General features: G+C 44.5%; 1 protein-coding gene across 2 annotated transcripts in view; it reads right to left on the bottom strand.

Moving 5' to 3' along the window:
* The window catches only part of LOC105568803 (peptidyl-prolyl cis-trans isomerase CYP95-like), a 56,038-nt gene that overhangs the window by 30,988 nt on the left and 6,577 nt on the right, over positions 1 to 18,473 (bottom strand). The window contains exon 1 of one of the 2 annotated variants that reach the window (XM_012024768.1): positions 4,985 to 5,307. The exons of the other annotated variant lie outside the window; for it this stretch is intronic. The gene's annotated coding sequence lies outside the window, so the exon portion shown is untranslated. Of the gene's footprint in view, positions 1 to 4,984; positions 5,308 to 18,473 lie in introns of those variants that run through there. 2 annotated transcript variants of the gene reach the window in all.

Below are 18,473 nucleotides of genomic sequence, written 5' to 3'. Positions count from 1 at the left end.
TAATTTATTCTAACAATGCGCCTATTTTATTCTTATTACGCGCGCGTGTATAATCTGCCCATATATTTTATTATTTTATCATATACGTTATATCGTCGAGTTTCGCGAAGCGTACAATATTGAAATGTCAATTCGCATATCACATGTAATTCAGCTTCCCGACTACCTCCTATTAAAACCAAATAGCGCACGTGTAACATGTCGTTCTAGTATCTGTGAAATTATTTAGAAAAATGCAAAACAATTACAGAAACAATATTTCGCGCGTGTCTCGTAATAAAATCGAACGAAAAACCGGGAGTTGGAAATATCACCTTGAAGGAATGTGAATAAATGATCTAGTAGGGTGTGAGGAATTTTAATGGAAAACGTGAAAACAAATCTCGGCGCTCCGATCCGACTTGTATCGCACGTAGTCAAAGTGCGATGTAACTTTCGATTGGATTCTCAATTAATGACGAGTGCCGTCGTCGTCGGCGCGTGTCCGCAAGCGTTGTTACCAGTTAGCAATTAATTACTCCGCTTACAGCAAAGGGGGATTCTGCCACAGCGAGCACTCTGTTAACGACAATAATTAATCTAACCATCGATCCGCACGATTGTTAATTGACGAACTCAACATTTTGTCAGTACTTTCGTATATCGTCGCGCAACGCGCGCGCGTTCCCCGTTGACTTATCCATATTTAATGTGCCATTCTCTATAGAAATTCGCGAAACGTTCGATCTCGACGAAATCTCGATGAGAGAAACATTCGAGCGTGAATACCGTCGACGACTGCCGGATTTCTGGTGGATTTCCTCAGGAGTTGTTCTCGAAACTCGTTGTTATCCCGTATGATTCTATTTACCTCTCGCGAACTACGCACCGTGTTGTGAACAATTTTCTGGGATATAAAATTACGGCCAATTTCTTCTGACAAGGAAATCGATAGCTAACATGATTACAGAGGCTAACGTGAAATATGTTAAGATTCTAAAGAGTTGAGCTTGAAGGGTAAAATGGATTTTGCTGTAGCAGTTAATTAAAAAATGTCAACCTTGTGAACGATTATTTATTTAAAGATTCCAAGTCACACTGAAATTCTGGTATATACTAGCCAGCCATTAATTAGGGCGTTACGCGTAAATGATTAAAAAGATATAATGAAGATCGTACCCGGAGTGCACTTATTATAGCATTAATGCAGCCGTGTCGGTTTAATTATCAAGCTCGACCACTGTGACGGAGTGACTCGGCGGACGCGCGCGCAACGGCACATCGGGAATTTTTAAATTTGATTCCTACGTCAGGCAACCGTGGCACATTTAGAGCCGCGTCCATTTTAAAGCGGAACAGCTTTGCCGCGTCACAAAAAGGGGAGGAAGAAAGAGCGACTCTATGGCAGTACTTACTAGTTTTTACTACTTTCGCAATTCATTTCGCGGAGAATTGCAAAGTCGTTACGAAAAGTGTTCACCCCCGCAGACAATGTCGTAAAACGGAGAGTAGAAATAACGTCCCGCGTTTAACAATAACAATTTCACAACGGTCGCAAACGACAATCGAACGCACCTTCCCGTTCAATACGCAAGTTTGAATACTCGGTATATTAATCAGAAGTGAAGGAGGTATCCTTCATTCACAATTGACACGCCGGCTATTCATATCTTGAGAGAATTGAATACGCATCGATAAATCGCTCCCCGTATCCAGCTCTTTCGACGTACAACGCACGATTTATTTGCATGCGTCTTGCGCTCCGCAAGAAAAACGAACGTTCGCTTAAAATACGACTCGGGCTGATTTACACGTACCCCCGCTCTTATCCCTCCGGGTATTAGAGCGTCGTCCCTTCTCGCTCTCCCTTTTACGCTTTTTTTTTCCTCTTCTCGCTGATACGCGACAAATGCCCTCGCTTAATTTTGCCGTTTGCAAAAGGGATCCAGCGCGGCCAACGACGCGTTGTTACGACTTGAAACGGCGTAAGCGAGGATCGATATGGCGCAACGAAAATAGAACTTAGCGCAAGGAGAGACATACCGGTGCGATGCGGGATGCACCCGTGGATGTAATAAAGTCCGGTGGGAAAGTATCATCCCTCCTTTCTCGCGCGATAACCATCCCTTGGGGCCGTAAAAGCGTTTTACGGGTTGCCGAGAAATGTAAACTTGTGCATTATGAAAACGCGTCGCGTGCGTTGCACGGGCAAGTCTCGGGGAACGGAATCCTTCGACGCGTCTTTGAGCACGTACGTAATGAAATCTTTCGGAACGACGGGCACGGAGCACCGACGGGCGGGGAAAAAAAAATAAAAGGCGAGACAATGGGAGAACGCAACGTCGCTCGTCATTTCAATGGCGCGTTCGACGGCATCTGCGATCGATCGCGGCAAAAATAGAGCGCGAAATTGATCGGCTCGTTTTTAACATCGCCTTGATATTAACGAAATTCCCAATTTTGTGAATAACGTAATATCGCGTAATAAGTCTACAATTACATTTGCTCGATTCCACTGATTCTATTGATTGTACGATTAAGTCCGATCTGTTATTGACTCGCTTTCAAATGCCTCGAAAGCTCCGGGGGAGAATTTTTATTCTATTCTTGTAATATTTGCTTTCCTACAATTACTGTAGAAAAGAAATCTCTGTTCCCTCCCCCCCCCCCCTCTCTCTCTCTCTCTCTCTCTCTCTGATGTTATTGTTGTTAATCCAAATTCCGGTCAGCGTGTACGCAAACAACTCCGATTGGTCCATCGTCCGCTCGACTTGATGCAACATCTTGGGGCATCGAATAATGTATAAAGGACGCAGTGTTGTACAGCATGCGAGTGCTGCTGGTGAGTGAGTACCGTTCGTAAATATTAAAACGTACATACTATCTGTCGTCGAGAATTTACGAGCGGGAACTTCGACAGAAGGAATATTTGCGAGCGAGGGTGCTCGGTTTTTCTGCATGGCGTGCGAAGGGTGGTCGGAGATAGGAGGCTAGTATCTCAGGAGATTCTCTCCTCGAGGCGGATGAACGGCGACCACTTTGAAAAGAAAGTAGTAAGAACGATCGACGACGTAAGAAAGTATTATCGCGGGCGGCTTTAGCGTAATTCGTCATGGCGTGCGGCCGCACATTTTCAGCATTATGAATGACGGTGTCAGGAGAGCTGAATGCTAATGCGCGGGATATCTCGGCTCGGATCTGCCTCTCTTCGCGTCAACAAGCCGAAGATGACGACGAGGATGATGACTAAATGCGAGAGCAGCCTCGAGTTTCTTCCCCCGCGACGCAATGAATAAATTAGATATACCAGAGTGTCATTGCTGCGACGCAATCATGGCTAAATATATCCCGTATCGAACACGTTTGAGAAAATAACGTCTGAATGTTTGTTTGCGTGCGATGGAGCAGCTTAGTTGCTTTTTTCGTACGCAATACCCGAGGCCAAATTTTGCCGCTATGTTGAACCTTTAATTCTATTACATAGTAGGACCTGAGACAGTAAAAGAGGTCGAACTGCAAGTACAAAATACTGATAGTGTCGGAAATTTTTACTTTTACCAATTTAGCATTAAAGTAGGTCCTTTTAAGTAGAAGCTAAAGTAAATTTTTAGAATTAAAGATTCAAGAGACGAATAAAAAATATAATATCACCAAAGTAGGTCTATGTAGAGATCAGCTAAGTAGGTGTAAATTATCCGTAAAAGTGTCATAGTTATCAGTCAGTGTTAATAGTGTCGGAAATTTCTACTTTTGCCAATTTAGCATTAAAGTAGGTCCTTTTACGAACTGAAGTAAATTTTTAGAATTAAAGATTCAAGGGAGGAGTAAAAAATATAATATCATCAAAGTAAGTTATTGCTGGTGTATGTATAGGTGTATAGTTCAGCTAAGTAGGTGTAAATTATCCTCAAGTGTCAAAATAGTACCAAAATTTCGACTCGGGTGTCCATCCTTTCGCTTCCGCCGCACAATTTCAAAGAGAACTAATTCCGTCGCTCGTTCTAATCGTAAATTCCTAAAAAGCCCCGAGCGACGGAACTAACGATTGCTACTCACGTTTTCGACTCTTATCATCGTATCACAACGTGCCCCCGAATACAAAATCGAGCTACATTCTATCTACAGAGTGTTCAACTTGTTGACCCACTTGAGAGATTTGCTCGTGCCGTCGGTAGTTGTGCGTTGTAATTCACATTCGACAGTCCGTCCGATTTCTCGTTCGATCACGCATCACCATTCAGATATTCAGAATCGACGGTCGCCTATCGGCGACACGCGAATTCCCGCGTTTATCACGAACCTGGACGGGCAAGAGCCTTTGTCCCAAATGAAAGAAAACTACTTGGCGAAACAGGGTCAACGGCCAGTCGCCAGTGTACACAAACTTTCTTGAAAAAAGATGCACGAGAATGCAGATGCGCCGAGTTCTCCTGAATGAACTTCTTCCCGCAATTCCCCTACGTTTCCCGTTTAAAACTTGGCCGCCGTCGCCGTCGAAATATCGACATTCGTTTCGAGGAAGAATGAAAGATGACCTGTACTTTCTATACTTCTTATACGTGATTTATGTTGGCAGAATTTCATATTAATGCATTATAATCGGGCACGAGACTTAGAAAATGACGAATTGAAAAATAATAAATTGAATCGCGCGTCGAAAATGTTGTGGAAACGCAGTGAGAATGAAACGGAGATTTCGTCGTCCATTTACGCTTGATCGAAAGCCCTGGAATTAGAATTACGGAACTCGCAAATCGTTGATTCGAGACCTTTATCGCGAGAAAATTAAGTTAAAACTGATCGAGGGGGATCCACAAAAGAAACACAAAGCCACAAGGAGCGTGTCAAACCGACGGGAATCTACTTTCACCCGTGATTGCAAAACCCAACAAGAGCGAAGCTTTGCCGCCCCAGGGGGTCTTTCGCGGTTACGTTATATAAGAAATTGCGCAGTCACAGTCACGCCGCGAGCTAGATCGAATGGGAGGAATGAGCAAGAACTCACCTCAGCATGATGAAGCTGCCCGAGCACACCACCGATGCCGCCTCCTTCCGCTGTCATTAAGTTCGGGACGAGTTTCCCCGCGAGGAAAGAGGAGCCGAAACGCGCGAGCCGAGCCGGAGGAAAGCTGGCAAGGTGCTCTCTCGCGCGATCACGATGCATCCACCCGCGTTGCTCGATCCTCGCGAATCTTTTGCCACGCGAGCGCGCGCCGCGCCGCGCCACGCCGGTTGAATCGGCGCGCGACGATGCGCCGATCGTCGGGGGTTGTACCTCTCGTTATCGGCGGACGAGAATGAGAGATGCGCGCGGGGCGGCGTTGGGTGCCTCGCTCTGCGAAGGGCCAGCGAGCCGGCGCGCGGCGCAACTTACCCCACTCGCGGCTCGAAGCTGACTGAAACTCACCCCCGAGCGAGAGGGTGCGGGTGGAGAATCCGACGTGGGGCGCAGATCGGCGGCGACACGCGAGACCGCGACCTGTCGCGGATGCGGGGGTGCCCTTATCGGCACCGATACCGCCTTATCCCGACGGCGTACTTAGGGGTGGAAGGTATTTATCTAAATCTCACGTTCGGATCCGCCGGGCGAAGCGAACTCTGTTAGGAGCGAGGCTCGCGTTTTCCACTCCCGAGGATTTGCGGCAGAGTTGAAATCTCTTACACGCGCTGCTTCGAACGGATAGCACAGTTAGATTTCTTTATTTCAACATTCAGCTGGAAAATGCGCGTTAGACGCCCTTTTTTATTCTTATCGAAGTAACTTTAAACAATGATGCGATCTCGTTGCTTCTGTACTTGTTGAATAAGAAAATTATACAGAGTGTCTTCTGTACTTGTTAAAGCTGGAAAAGTCAGCTATTTCTTCTATTATAATCAGGAAATGTGTGTAATGGTAAAGTCGATATCGCGAGAATATCAGTTACTAAATGCATTGCGTTATCGTTGATATGCAAATCTCTCTGCATGAATAAATCAGGAGCAACGTGAGCTACCGCTTTTATAATTATCGTGTACGGAACGTCTCGCAACGCAGGAACCTTACGGCTAGTTGCGAACGATTAACGGGACATTGTTACGTGTGCATTAACAGTCACCTTGGCGCGTTGCGTGATATTTTCAGGAAGCTAATATCTCGCGATATTCCAGGGAGCAAGTGTTTTGCTGGCTCCGCGTAACGTTTGGCAGCGATTCAAAAAGATAAATTAAACGCTCTCCGAGAACACGCACCAACGCACCGAGCAGTTTTCTGATTTTGCCAAAAAGAATTATCCGCTTCCAGCGCGTTCGGAGCTCGCGGAACTGCAAATTTTATTCCCTTGGCACGGAAAATTTCGCGCGTGTTTGCCAAAAGTTTGATTCAAGTTGAGGGCGAACGGGGCGAGAGAAGTGTTTAACTTTTACTTGTTCGTGGAAAGCTCCGTGCGAGCTTGCAAATCGGATGGTATGGCGTACAGAGGTGCCTCTGACGAGTCGGATTCGCAAGTGCGTAACACCGGGTTACACGAGTTGCCACGCCGGATTTTTACCTCGTGCAAAATGCATGATTTACAATGCGACAGATCCCCGCGAATAGCGACGTGAGTTATTAAACATACTTCGTCTCCACGAAGAAAATGCACGAGCCTCGGCTCTGCTCGGCGCGAAAATAACATCGCGTGTAAATCCTCTTACGTTGCCTAAGCTCGGGTCCTCCCCGAGCTTCTATGCCGTAAAACACCCGAATACTTACCACCCTCGTGGTGGCATGGTTGCGCGAAAGCGTGTCATCCAAACTTTCGCACTCAGGTTCAATCTCATTATGCGCCATGCCGAAGAGCACGGCGGAATAGTGGCATTACGCGTTTCTACAGCAGCAACATCGTGACTGCGTCTTGTCGAGTCTCCGCACCCACGCTTTATGCGGCCATATTTCTTCCGGCTGCGCGACAGTAAACTTGTCTCGGCTAAAAGAATTTTTTCGTTCCCGGTAATCGCGTGTTCCCGGGGTCGTGTAGCTTTGCGAGAGTCTTCTCCGAGACGTTCTGTGTGCGAAGGCGTTTTCAACAGCTCTTCCACGTACAGTCGTAGCTTCGCGCATACCTACTTGAAATTGATCGAATAGACCCTGTACGGTCATGGTCAGAAAAGTTGTGCGACGTTTCACAATAGGTTTTCGGAATGTTCGTACGTAATTGCATTCGTACGTGGCATTTCTTTGCTCTAATAATGTGTCACTGCACTCACAGAAAAAATTTCTGGATCCATTGCTATTACACTTCAATGTATCGTAAAATAAGATCGATTTAGCGCCAATCATATTTATTAGAGAAAAGAAAAAATTGTAAAATCTAGAATTGTCTCTTGTCGAATATCGTGGTGCCAACTTCGTGCGTTGTAAGATGGAGGGAAAATTTACTCTGAACACAAGAATATATAAACTTACACTTATGTAAGTTACTCTTGTCTCAATATAGTAAGTCAATCTTGTGTGATTCGATGGAGGAGAATAAGAATTATTGATTTTATTTTGATATTGTCTTATTTGTATACTAAATGAAGTTGTGAGAAATATAAATGCGCGAAGAATATTTTTTGTCTCGGTAACAGAAATCCTTTCTGAGGGTGCGCGCATATCCGTGAAAGCTATGACAGACTGTATTTCCGAAATTTATCAACGTCGGCCAACCTTTCTGACCGCAGCTGTACAGCTTGGCGAAATTTTATAATGCCGCCCAACATAAGTGTTGCCGCATTCAGAAATCAGAGTAGATCTTTGTCGCTGTCAGTGCTCGTGAAGCTGTTACTACTGTCAGAAATATTGTATTCAGCTCTTTATTGAAACGGAAGCAAGCTTTGCATATAATATACGTTCTCTGCGTATTCATAACACGTTCGGAAATTTCGCGCGAATTTTATCGTCGATACAGCCGGCACAATTTACGGACGAACGCAACGAGCGCGGAACAATGCAGACAGATTGACCCTGGTGAATGCCGTTCTTTGAAAATGCGGGAGATACGCGGCTTTCACACACGCTGTTTTTTATCGACTCCCCTGGCGCGATAATATTAACTCGACGACTCGGGGGGACGATATTTCGCGTATCTTGTCGAGCGGACGGAATCGCGAGGACGGATTTATGGTGTACGTGAAGCGTTTAATATCGCGGAATCCTCCTGTAATACGCTTCTTCGGGAGACAAAACCGGAGTAGTCGATTTGTCTGCCGCTCGAGGTGAGATTAATAGCGACGCGACAGAGGGAATAGGACTGCTCTCAGCCCCGCAACAGTTCGGAGAAAGAATGTTCCGTTCTCACAGTATGACCTATGACATTCTGCTTGGCGCGCCGGCGAACGTGCTCCCTTAAACGCCGGAAAATTAAAAAATCAAGAAGACCTCGACGAAACGAAGAAGCGAAGATATCGTCCGAAGAATCGCCGACCGGCTTCGAGGCCGGCGGACGCTGGGGATTTAAAAAAGAGCGCGACGGAAGTCAACTGCGAAGGCATAGAGCGGATAGCTTTGTCGGATATATTTTCTCCGTCGTTTTATAATTAGTTGGCTCACTTTAAACTTATCTTCCTCGTCCTCAATTAGCGCGGGGATACTAATTTTAATGAAACTTACGGCGATAATCCCGTTCTCTCTCGTCGCGTTTATCAGGCCGTAGCTTATCCGCATTCACGATGCGACTTCACACCGGACGGAAAACATGTGCCCCGGACATCGCCGAGGACTTCCTTCCCGCTGCCCCAGACCATGTTTATCGCCAAGATTAACCTTCGGACAGGACGTGCGGTTGCACTAACGCGGCGACGTTGCAAGGAGGCGGCCTCCCCGTCTAAAAACTGCCTCGTCTTATCCACGGCGATATAGGTTAAAGTGCATCATTTCCCAGGCGATGTAAAAACTTTAAACGACATCTTGCCGAGCGGGGTCGAGTCCGCCCCTTCGTTAATGCATCATTGACACGAGGACTCGGGGGGGGGGGGGTGAGATCGTTTACAAATCTTAATACGCTTAACAACGCTTCTTATATATTTGCAACGAAATCTGTATTATTTTTTTAGAACTAAAGGATCGCTAAGATCCTGGGGAAGTTGATTCAAAGTACAGGATCTCGGAAATTGCGATCTTCTTTTGAATTTTTTTTTTTTACGTAAAATCCTTCAGTTCCGTAAATGTCGAAAGAAACGCTGTAACGAAACAGTTACTTAGATTAGGTACCTCGGCGAACTCGTCTTCTCCCAAATGAAAAGATAATATGATTTTGTCCTTTCCATCCAGCGCGGCTCATTTAGCGTCCCTCAAGAATACGAATAGATTTCGGAAGCCTTCGATCCGAAAGCCACCCACCTCGGCAATTCGATCACTCCAATATGTATGGTTCAATTATGCGGTGGCTGACCAGGCGACACAATCGGGAGTTCGTTCAGAATTAGGGTCGCCCACAGGGAGATCTATATTTAACGAGGATGCGGAAGACGCGAGCGTGATGGGGTTCGCAGCTCTGCTACGTGACGGTAATCAACAACGGCTTCATAAATGTCGATTAATGTTAACTAACGACGTTGATGGCTGTACGCCGTAGAAGAAACTTTCCGCCATCGCGATCAACGGCCATGCATTCGCGAGTGTGAACGTTACGTCGCAATTGCAGTTTTCCCTAACATATTTTTATCCCCGTAACAGACACGATATATTATTAGCTCCGTCCGCGTATTTTTTACTGAAACGAACGCTTCCCGTACGTATCGCTATATGAGAATGTTGATTCTCAAATTCGATTATTCACAGTCCACTCACGTGCCATGTGAATATTTTATTTCATACACGTGTCGCGGCGCACGATACGTTCGTGCACGTTGACAGGATCCAACGAGCAGCGCTTATCCAGGCCATGCAAACAGTTTGACTTACTATCTGCGCACGAGCGACCTGATCTCGCGAGTTAAATGCCGCCTAATGATTACCTGACTCGGCGCTAATCGAAGGCGCCTAGAGCCTCGGCGACTTGAAGCGGAGCGCGTGGGTTAACGAGTTTACCTTCGATTATTCGGTGAAATCGACGCGCGATCGCCGTCTGTACTCGCAAATAAATTCCCGGCCGAGTCGATTACCGCGTGAGTTTACGCTATTAACTCTAATTGGATCCTTGTATAAAGGGCGAAGAGAACCGTGGCATTTCAAGAATATCGATATAATTATATGCGCAAAGAAAATTCTCAATTCGCTATTATCGGGGTCACATCCGCGTACAAACAGCACTCCCGTCGTCTCGTTACGTAAAAGGGCGTAAAGCAAACCACGTGCAAAAACACGGGCAAGATCGTTGCGTTTATTTAAACGTTCGTGGGTAGCCCGCAGTTCCTCGTTACAGTAGCAGGTAAAAATATTCGATTTCCGATGCTCGAAACTTTATTCGATCATGGGACATCATCGCCCCGGCACTATTTGCGACTTCTTAATCGAAGTTGCGAGACTTTCCGATGAGTTCCGATTGCTCGCTCATTTGCAAAGTATCCGCTGACATTTGGCCAAGAAATAACACTCTAGGAACGGTTATTCGGAAAAAGGACATATGCTGAGAAAAATGGGATAGCTTTCATGGAGAACAAATTTGACAGATATTTCGGAATTTCATATTGATACAGTATACGATTATGTATTAACATAGTTAATAGAGATGCTGTTAATCATAAAGTCACCGCGAAGTAGAGTTAACTGCGTTAAACGTTTGAAACCGAGGAGTAAACCGCTGACCAAAATCATGTACACCAATGCCCACTGATGCCCAGATGGGCAATACTTTATCTTATTATCTTATTTTATTTTTATAATGCCCCAGGCAAGGCCTAGTAATACCCAGTAATGCCGCAAATCTGTACACCACAATGCCCTCAGCGGTTTACTCCTCGTTTGAAACCGATTACAGGGTCTCCAGTTCAGCTATATTTTAACTGCCTGTTTCGAATATTACAAGAAGCTTGAAAGGAACGCTATTGATGTTGCGAACAAAATGCGACTGACGGCATTTGAAACGTGGCAATTTAAGTTGATTGATCTCAAGAATCCTCGTTTTTAATCTCAACTTTCTGTTTATAAGATATAGAACGCAGAGTAAAATAATAAGTCGAATGATTGGATACAGGAGGTATCGTCGTAACTTTAGAGCGCGCAAATATATAAGCCAGTCCATTCGATCGTGATCGACGATATACGTTCGACTCGCTGAGAGTTGCTACGAATCGAACTGAATGGCCCTTTAAGCCCGTTCTCCGTTCTTTATCAATTTTTGTTGAAGCAATTTTGAAAGCTCTTACCCGACAATTGGATGCTTCGGCAGGAATAAGTTGTCGTCGGCAGGAAGCGTAGGTGGCAATTCTCGTTAAGAGGTGATCCTATATCAAGACTCATCCCCCCAGGACCTACTAAATATAGGTGGCGCCCAACTTGGAAGCTCGATTTTCTATTCTCAGGCTTGAAAGCGCCTGTACCAGTCGACCAAGTACGTTTCCGTGTTCTTCATTATTTCAACGATTACTGGACAAGTCGGCGAATTTCGTCGGAGACCTTGGAAAGTTGCTTTCTTCTTTAATCAAGGGCCGCGGCGCGAGCAGTGAAGTGAACGACTTCTCCCGCCTCGAATCGATCAAGCCGAGATCTCTTTTCGTACTTGCCGTCACTGTAATTCAGGGCGATATCCTTCAATCGGTAGACTGCGCCGCGAGCGCCTTTTAACTTGAAATTACCATAGATATTGCTAACGTTTAATACAGCCTATCTGGATCGAGGGAGGCAGATTTAGCACGGTAAATACAAGAAAATGAGAACAATTTTAATCAAGCATGGACACAGATTCCTGTTAAACGGAATCCGTTTTCTTTTCTGCCGCATTTGATTAAAAGGACGATTTACCACTTGGCGCAATAAGGTTCCCGAACAAGAGTAATTTCCCATACAAACGCTGAAAGGAATAGTAAAAATGAAATTTGGTGAAATTTTCAGTAAATGAGCGAAAAAGAAAAACAACGAGTTTAGAAACAGTTTCACCGTAGTTATCGAAACTTCACTCGCGAAAAAGTTTATTAATTTCTTTTTCTCCGCCACTCAACTGATGAGACACCGGCGCAACTGTCTCACTGCTGAAAGTTTAAATTTAATGGCGCGGCAAGCGCGAGATTAAATTTCATATAAAGCACGCGACGAGGGCGGCGGAGGCGCGGGGAGCAGCGGAAAGATGGAAGGGAAAACGCGGGTGAAACATTAGCAGCGGCGTTACACGGCATTCTCTAAATTCTGCGTCACCGAGATTGCTTCTCGCCGAGGAGGGATGATCGTTCAACGTCTGTTTCCGAAGGAACGACCCGGATCATTCTACGCGCGATGACGGAGGCTGCTGTCGGGCGTATACACGCGAGCTTCTCGCGTGCCGCCGCGAGGAAAATTGATGGCGTGTAAAAAGAAGATCTCAGGTGTCCTTTTGTTGGAGGCGCGCGCGTATTGTGCCGCATGCGATAGCGCGATTAAAGGATATCGAGTGCCGAGACAACCCATGGGAAACGATAGGGCTCCTCTGTCCTTCATCGACTCCGGCGTAGAAATTGCGGAGCAATAAAACTGCTCGAGTACCGAAATCGGTCCTGCTTCTCGCCCCCCGTCCCGGAGAATCCTTCTGAGGTTCTCAAAGAGATAGCGCCCGTAATGTGACTTTTGAAATGAAATTCTCGAACGGAACGGGATCGTAATCGTATTACAGGCCGCTCGAAGCAGACGTATTAATGACATCATTAATACGTCTGACGGTATCGAGGATGTTCGTCGTGCCATTTTCTCCCATTTTCGCGACGAAAGCTGCGAAACGTCGGACAATCTTATCGCGACGCGAATAGAAGGAAACTCATTAATCGTACGTTTCGCTTCTCCTTGTAGGATCGTTCAATTTTTAATTATACTGTATCAAAGGTCCGTCGTTAATCTTAGGGTGCACTTTAACAGGATTTTAAACGGCAGACCTAACTCACGTATCGTAATTTTAAAAGTGTCGTGTCGCGTCGTGTCGTACAAGTCTCGTAGAAGATAAAAGCTGAATAATGCGTCCCGGTATTAAAAAGTTGAGTTATGCAAAGTGCATTGTGCGGTGGGCGTCTCGACGCGCGACGGAGAGAGAGAGAGGATTCCCCGGTATGAGAATGAAATTAAGCCAATATACTTGGTACTTGGATGTGCAGCTCGTCGTGGCGCTTTGTCCAATGTTAAAGGCCTTTCCTTGGAGAATCTTGAGCGAGCCTCCCTCCGCGTACAGCCACGCTACAATCCCCCGCAGGCGAGCAGACAATCGTCTTCGAGTTGCTCGCGAGATTGTATCCCCCATCGATTTCGCGTAACAATCGGGCTCTCCGCCATTATTCCGATGCATCGCTGGGACCACTTGTGGGATCGCGTGTTGCGCATTGTCAACGTTGCACTCAGAATTTTCTCGATAACGTTGTGTCGCGTGGATGACCCTTGTTACACAACGATTACATCACGCTTCAAGTAATCCCGCGAAGGACACCCCCGTATTGTCGCGGAAAACAGGATCTCCACTCGATCATCGGAAAACTAGCGCGCGGATAGCGCGACGGAACTTTAGAAACCCGAGCCGCAATTGAATAAATCATAGTAGGGAAATATCCTTCAATTTATCCTTGTCAGTTAAGAACAAATATCTACTGGAATGGACGTTACGTCGCGACGGGCTATCGATAGGCGATGCGTTAAGGCCAGATCATACGTGACATAACGTAACAAGAGATATCGCGACTCGGCGAATCCGCGTCACACGCGGGTAGACATATCCCTATCGAATAAGCGTGTCTCACTTTTCTTATAACGAGCAGCTTACACCCACAGATCCCGCGAGCTGATCTGCTCGATATTCCGCAACTCCCTTAAGAAAATATATTCCCTCGCTGTATTCGACACGACAGATTTTACCCGATACTTTCTTTTCACGGCTGAATCGAGTCGACCGCGACCGTGCGATACTCGTTTCGCCTTCCCCATCGCTAATTCTGCTTAAATTGTTCGGGAACTTTCAAAGCGGCGCTCCGAGTATAAAGGATCCGTTTTATACTAAACGATTAGTCTGCAACTCGTAGCACGCTGCACAGCGATGCTGCGGTGAACTTTGAAAATTCACCGAAACGCTGTATCGACTCTTTGTGCGCCGACGAATAATCGAGAGGTGGCCATCCATCGGTACACGGTGGAATTTCATTTTCGCGTTTTTTTTATTTGCCTTTAAAATCAAATTCAATTAAACTAATTGACTAGACGAACAAAATTTATCGTTTGCTATTCGAAAGCAAAAACAATTACAATTTATCGACAAATAATTACGGAACATCCTTCTCGTCAAAAAGTGCGTTTCAATCGCGCAGCTGTTCTCGACTCCACACGTTGGAGCGTTTTCCCCGGTTATAGTGCGCGGCGCCCTACACCGGCTTACTTTCCAAAGGTTAAAGGCGTTTGCCCGCCTATCACCTCGCACGAGATTTTCCCGAGCTCGCGTGTGTTCCAAGCATATTTCCCAATTTTTCTCCAAACCCTGGGGTATCGGCTGGCCGCGAGATCGACGGAAAGAATTTCACGTTCAGGCGCACGACACCAAGGACTTCCCCTCGAGCCTTTGTCGGGAATAATTCTCCTGGGTTTTCTCGATCCTCAACGGTCCGCCAATTGAATTCGAAATCCAGCATCTGAGGCTTTCATATCACGCGCAACGCTCGACGGGGTCTCGATCGGCGTTGCGTCGCACTGAATATCAAAAAACGAAGAATAAAAATCGTCAAGTCGGCGGAAATATCAAAGTTCGCCGCGCTCTGGCACCTCGAGGACTCATTACACGCGAATTTATTTCCTTGACAATGTTCCTTCCTTTTCTCTCTTCCGGTTTTCCCGTTGCGTCTTTCTTCCAAGCGCTTATGTAATTCTTACACGAAATACGCGCGTGCTTTTACCTTCGCGGGTGACAGAGCCGCGAGATTGATTTCGTTTGTTGATTTGTGGCGATCGTACATTTAAATTTCAAGAAGTCTTTGAGGTTTACAGTGAGCAAGTGGAAAATCTCGAGAATAATTATACAATATGCGGAATGGATAGGACAAAGGATAGGATAGTATTCTGAGAGGGAATGTGATAATATTGCTATGCAAATTGAGGTATAACGACGAGAGAGAGAGAGAGAGAGAAAGAGAAAGAGAGAGAGAGAATGGAAACATCACATATATTTTCATGACACGCGAGGATACCAGATCGGTGGAAAGGATTTACCTCGCTCGCGAACATAAATTTCGCGAGGAGTCGATCGCAAGGAATATCCGCAGTTGAGTTTCCTTTGCAATTGAAACGATCGACATAGATTGGAACGATTGATGTGGCAGACGAACTTGATGAAAAATCGGACTTCACCAGAGATTTGCTTATGTGCCGCGAATATAATGCATCTCTGACAGAACATCTTCTATACTGGATAGACATTGACGTTTCACAAATTATTATTTTATTTCGGCATCGCGCGATCGTACATAAATCGTGTCTAAGTAAACAACGAATAATATTAAATTGCATATAATGAAGCAAAATGTGTCAATATGTACATGAGCTTTATGTAAATTATGTTATACCGATGTAACATTGGATTTCTGCTGAATATTTCGTAAAGCTAACAGCCGTTCTATGCACACCGGTATTCATATATTCATGTGATGCAGGAGTTGAACTCAAGCTTGATCGATAAAAATGAAATAGCCGACAACGTGGGGTCTCCTCTCGAAAAATGTCCGCTACGCTTGCGAAACATGTCTCTTTTATCCGCACTTGCAACTACGATGTCTAACTCCCGATGAAAAACCGCGGCGCCGAGATGGAAACGGATTATTTTGGCTATACGGAATTATTTTTAAATTCCTTTTTTTTCGCGAGGTAATCTATAATGCCGAGCGGATTGCGTTCTGACATTTCTAGAACAAAGATCTAACTTAGTTTAGTTAATATTAAACAGCCAGATCGAAAAATCGCTCATTTTTACTCCAGTCGATGCAAATTTAATTAGAGGAAAGGTCTCTATTATAAGACAGGTTTCTAATATGAGATAGCAGGTTTTCAACATCCAAATTTAATTACAAATCTTTTTTCGCAACGATTACACAATCTAACAATATTAATTAATTTAATATTAATTTAACAGGAACCCTGTTATGCCATATTAGGGACCTTATCTCATAATAAAGGACTTTCCTCTACTAATTATTCCAAGACATTAAGCGTAGAGCTTAACTATAATCGGAGACCGCCAGCAATAGAATCGTTCGTCGTTTTGTTTCAGATATTAATGTAATTCATTTGTAGAGAAAGATGTGACTTCACTTATTCTATCATTATACAATTTTTTATGTGAGCTCCTCGCACTATTCCATCAATTTGCGATCAGATCATCTTCTATTCGACTCTACGTTCTGTATGCTCACGTGCGCTCCTATGCGACCTGAATATTTGCTTGAAACTGATTACACGACGATCAACATAGGCAAGCGTATTTAAACTCAAATCCTCCGAACTCAATTTATTTCACTCTATATGGGAAGGGAAGTGATTCACCACCCACACATGCTGGGAGCAAAATGAAGAAAAATATTTTTTGAACAGCCGTATTGCGCCGAGAGAAACATGCGCGGGCATAATACCGCGAAATGAGATATTTTATTTAAAAATATGCGTTCAGTCAGATAGAAACTGTAGGTACTTAGCTTCATGTTAGATAACGCGTTTCTGCTTTCATATCAATGTACTGTGTTGTAACTATTAACGCCGAGTTTTAACTGTTACAATCGTAAAAGCGTCGCGATAAGATTTTTCGCCGTGCCGGCCATTCGTGGGACTCTTAAATCCTTAACGCACCTGTTTCGTGCTTGCCTTTCCACATGGCATTGTATATTTTAAGTTTAGAGCTGAGGAAGTAAAAATAGAAGATTGCCATTATTAACAACACAACCACTCACTCGCGCGAATCTTTTTCAAGTCGCTGATGGCTAATTTCTTAATCCCGCGGAATAGCGAAAAGTCATAAAAAAATATGTTAAGACGGGGATCATCCTGGATTTGCGGCTACTGGTGTATAAAGCAAAGTTGTGCGAAGTGGCGCAACGTCCGAAAAGCTTCAGTCGACAACGAAAACCTTTCCCATTCGCCGAAATTGTTCAAATAAAAATGTTCCGCGTACAAATTTTCTTGGCTGTCGGAAAACGCTATTTTCGAAATATCACTGATAATTTAATCTATTATTAGCAATTTATTATCCTTTCGAAATATATTATCGTAATTAAGTATTTTCAGAACAGAGAGAAAAGAATTTTTGCGCACATACACGAGTGCAAAGATTCAAATGAGAAAAGTTAAGAAGAGATGAAAAGAGAGCGATTACAAAGAGAAGAAAGAGAGCGGTGTTGTCTCAAGTTTTAAGATAAACACCGAGAGATTCCAGATAGACAAGGACGATAACGATTCGCCTGTTAAAGTTTAAGACAACTTACAGTAATAATCTCGTTTAAAATATTCTGCGGAGTTTATCCGGTTTTTTTTATGAAAAATCTTTTACTAAATTTATTAAGACATGAAAAAGTAGGATTAATTAATTTCATGGCGTACATTAGTAATTTTGTAAGAATTGTAAGAAAAATTTTAATCTTCGTTACACTATACTTATATGTATATCACGAAAGAATTTTCTCTTAAAATTTATTTTGGAAGAACTTTACGAGAGTATTTTGAAATTTTACTATACGAGTATAATTACTAGTGAAATGTATGTTCTTTGAAATGCCGTATTGTCCCACGATTACATGATTTTCAGGATAAATTTTAAGAGAAAATTCTTTCCGTGTACGCATAATGTGCTCGTGTATGTGTTTAGAAGATTCCGATTTTAATTCTAACGGTGTAATATCCGTGGTCAGTTGTTATTTCTGAAATATACTTGATCTGGCGGTCACTATTGTGGCGACTTTCTCTTAACATTTAAGTCCAAAGGAACAGACGTGACCTGTAATCCAATATCTGTAAATCGCTTTAACCAACGGATTCGCGACGATGAAGATCTCGGAATTGCAAATCCGTCCGCACAATTCTCGCGGAAAATGTCGACGGTGACGCGCAAATATTTGCCAGAGCTCCCGTCTTGTTTTGCATATGATACGCACGCATGAATATGCATGCCGTTTAAGAAATTGATAACGATCCTTCTGCACCCCGAGACCGAAGGACGCGTCTCATCCAGCACGAGAGATTTCCGGGATGGGGGCGGGGGGGGGGGGGGACGAGAGGTGCGCAGCGCAGCCGGTGCATAGAAAACTGCAGTTAGCAGAAATTGCCTTTCCGACCGGAAAAGTGGAATTGGCACTCTTTAGAACGCGCGAGGTCAGACTCTCGTTCGAATACATCTGCAACGAGTAGACAAGAATCTCTCGTGCAG

This window comes from Vollenhovia emeryi, unplaced genomic scaffold, assembly GCF_000949405.1.
Source record: "Vollenhovia emeryi isolate VEMERY1.0 unplaced genomic scaffold, V.emery_V1.0 DF939127.1, whole genome shotgun sequence".
In the NCBI taxonomy this organism is placed as follows: domain Eukaryota; kingdom Metazoa; phylum Arthropoda; class Insecta; order Hymenoptera; family Formicidae; genus Vollenhovia; species Vollenhovia emeryi.
The sequence above is the reverse complement of the archived record's forward strand: the minus strand, read 5'-3'. Positions and strand labels throughout refer to the sequence as shown.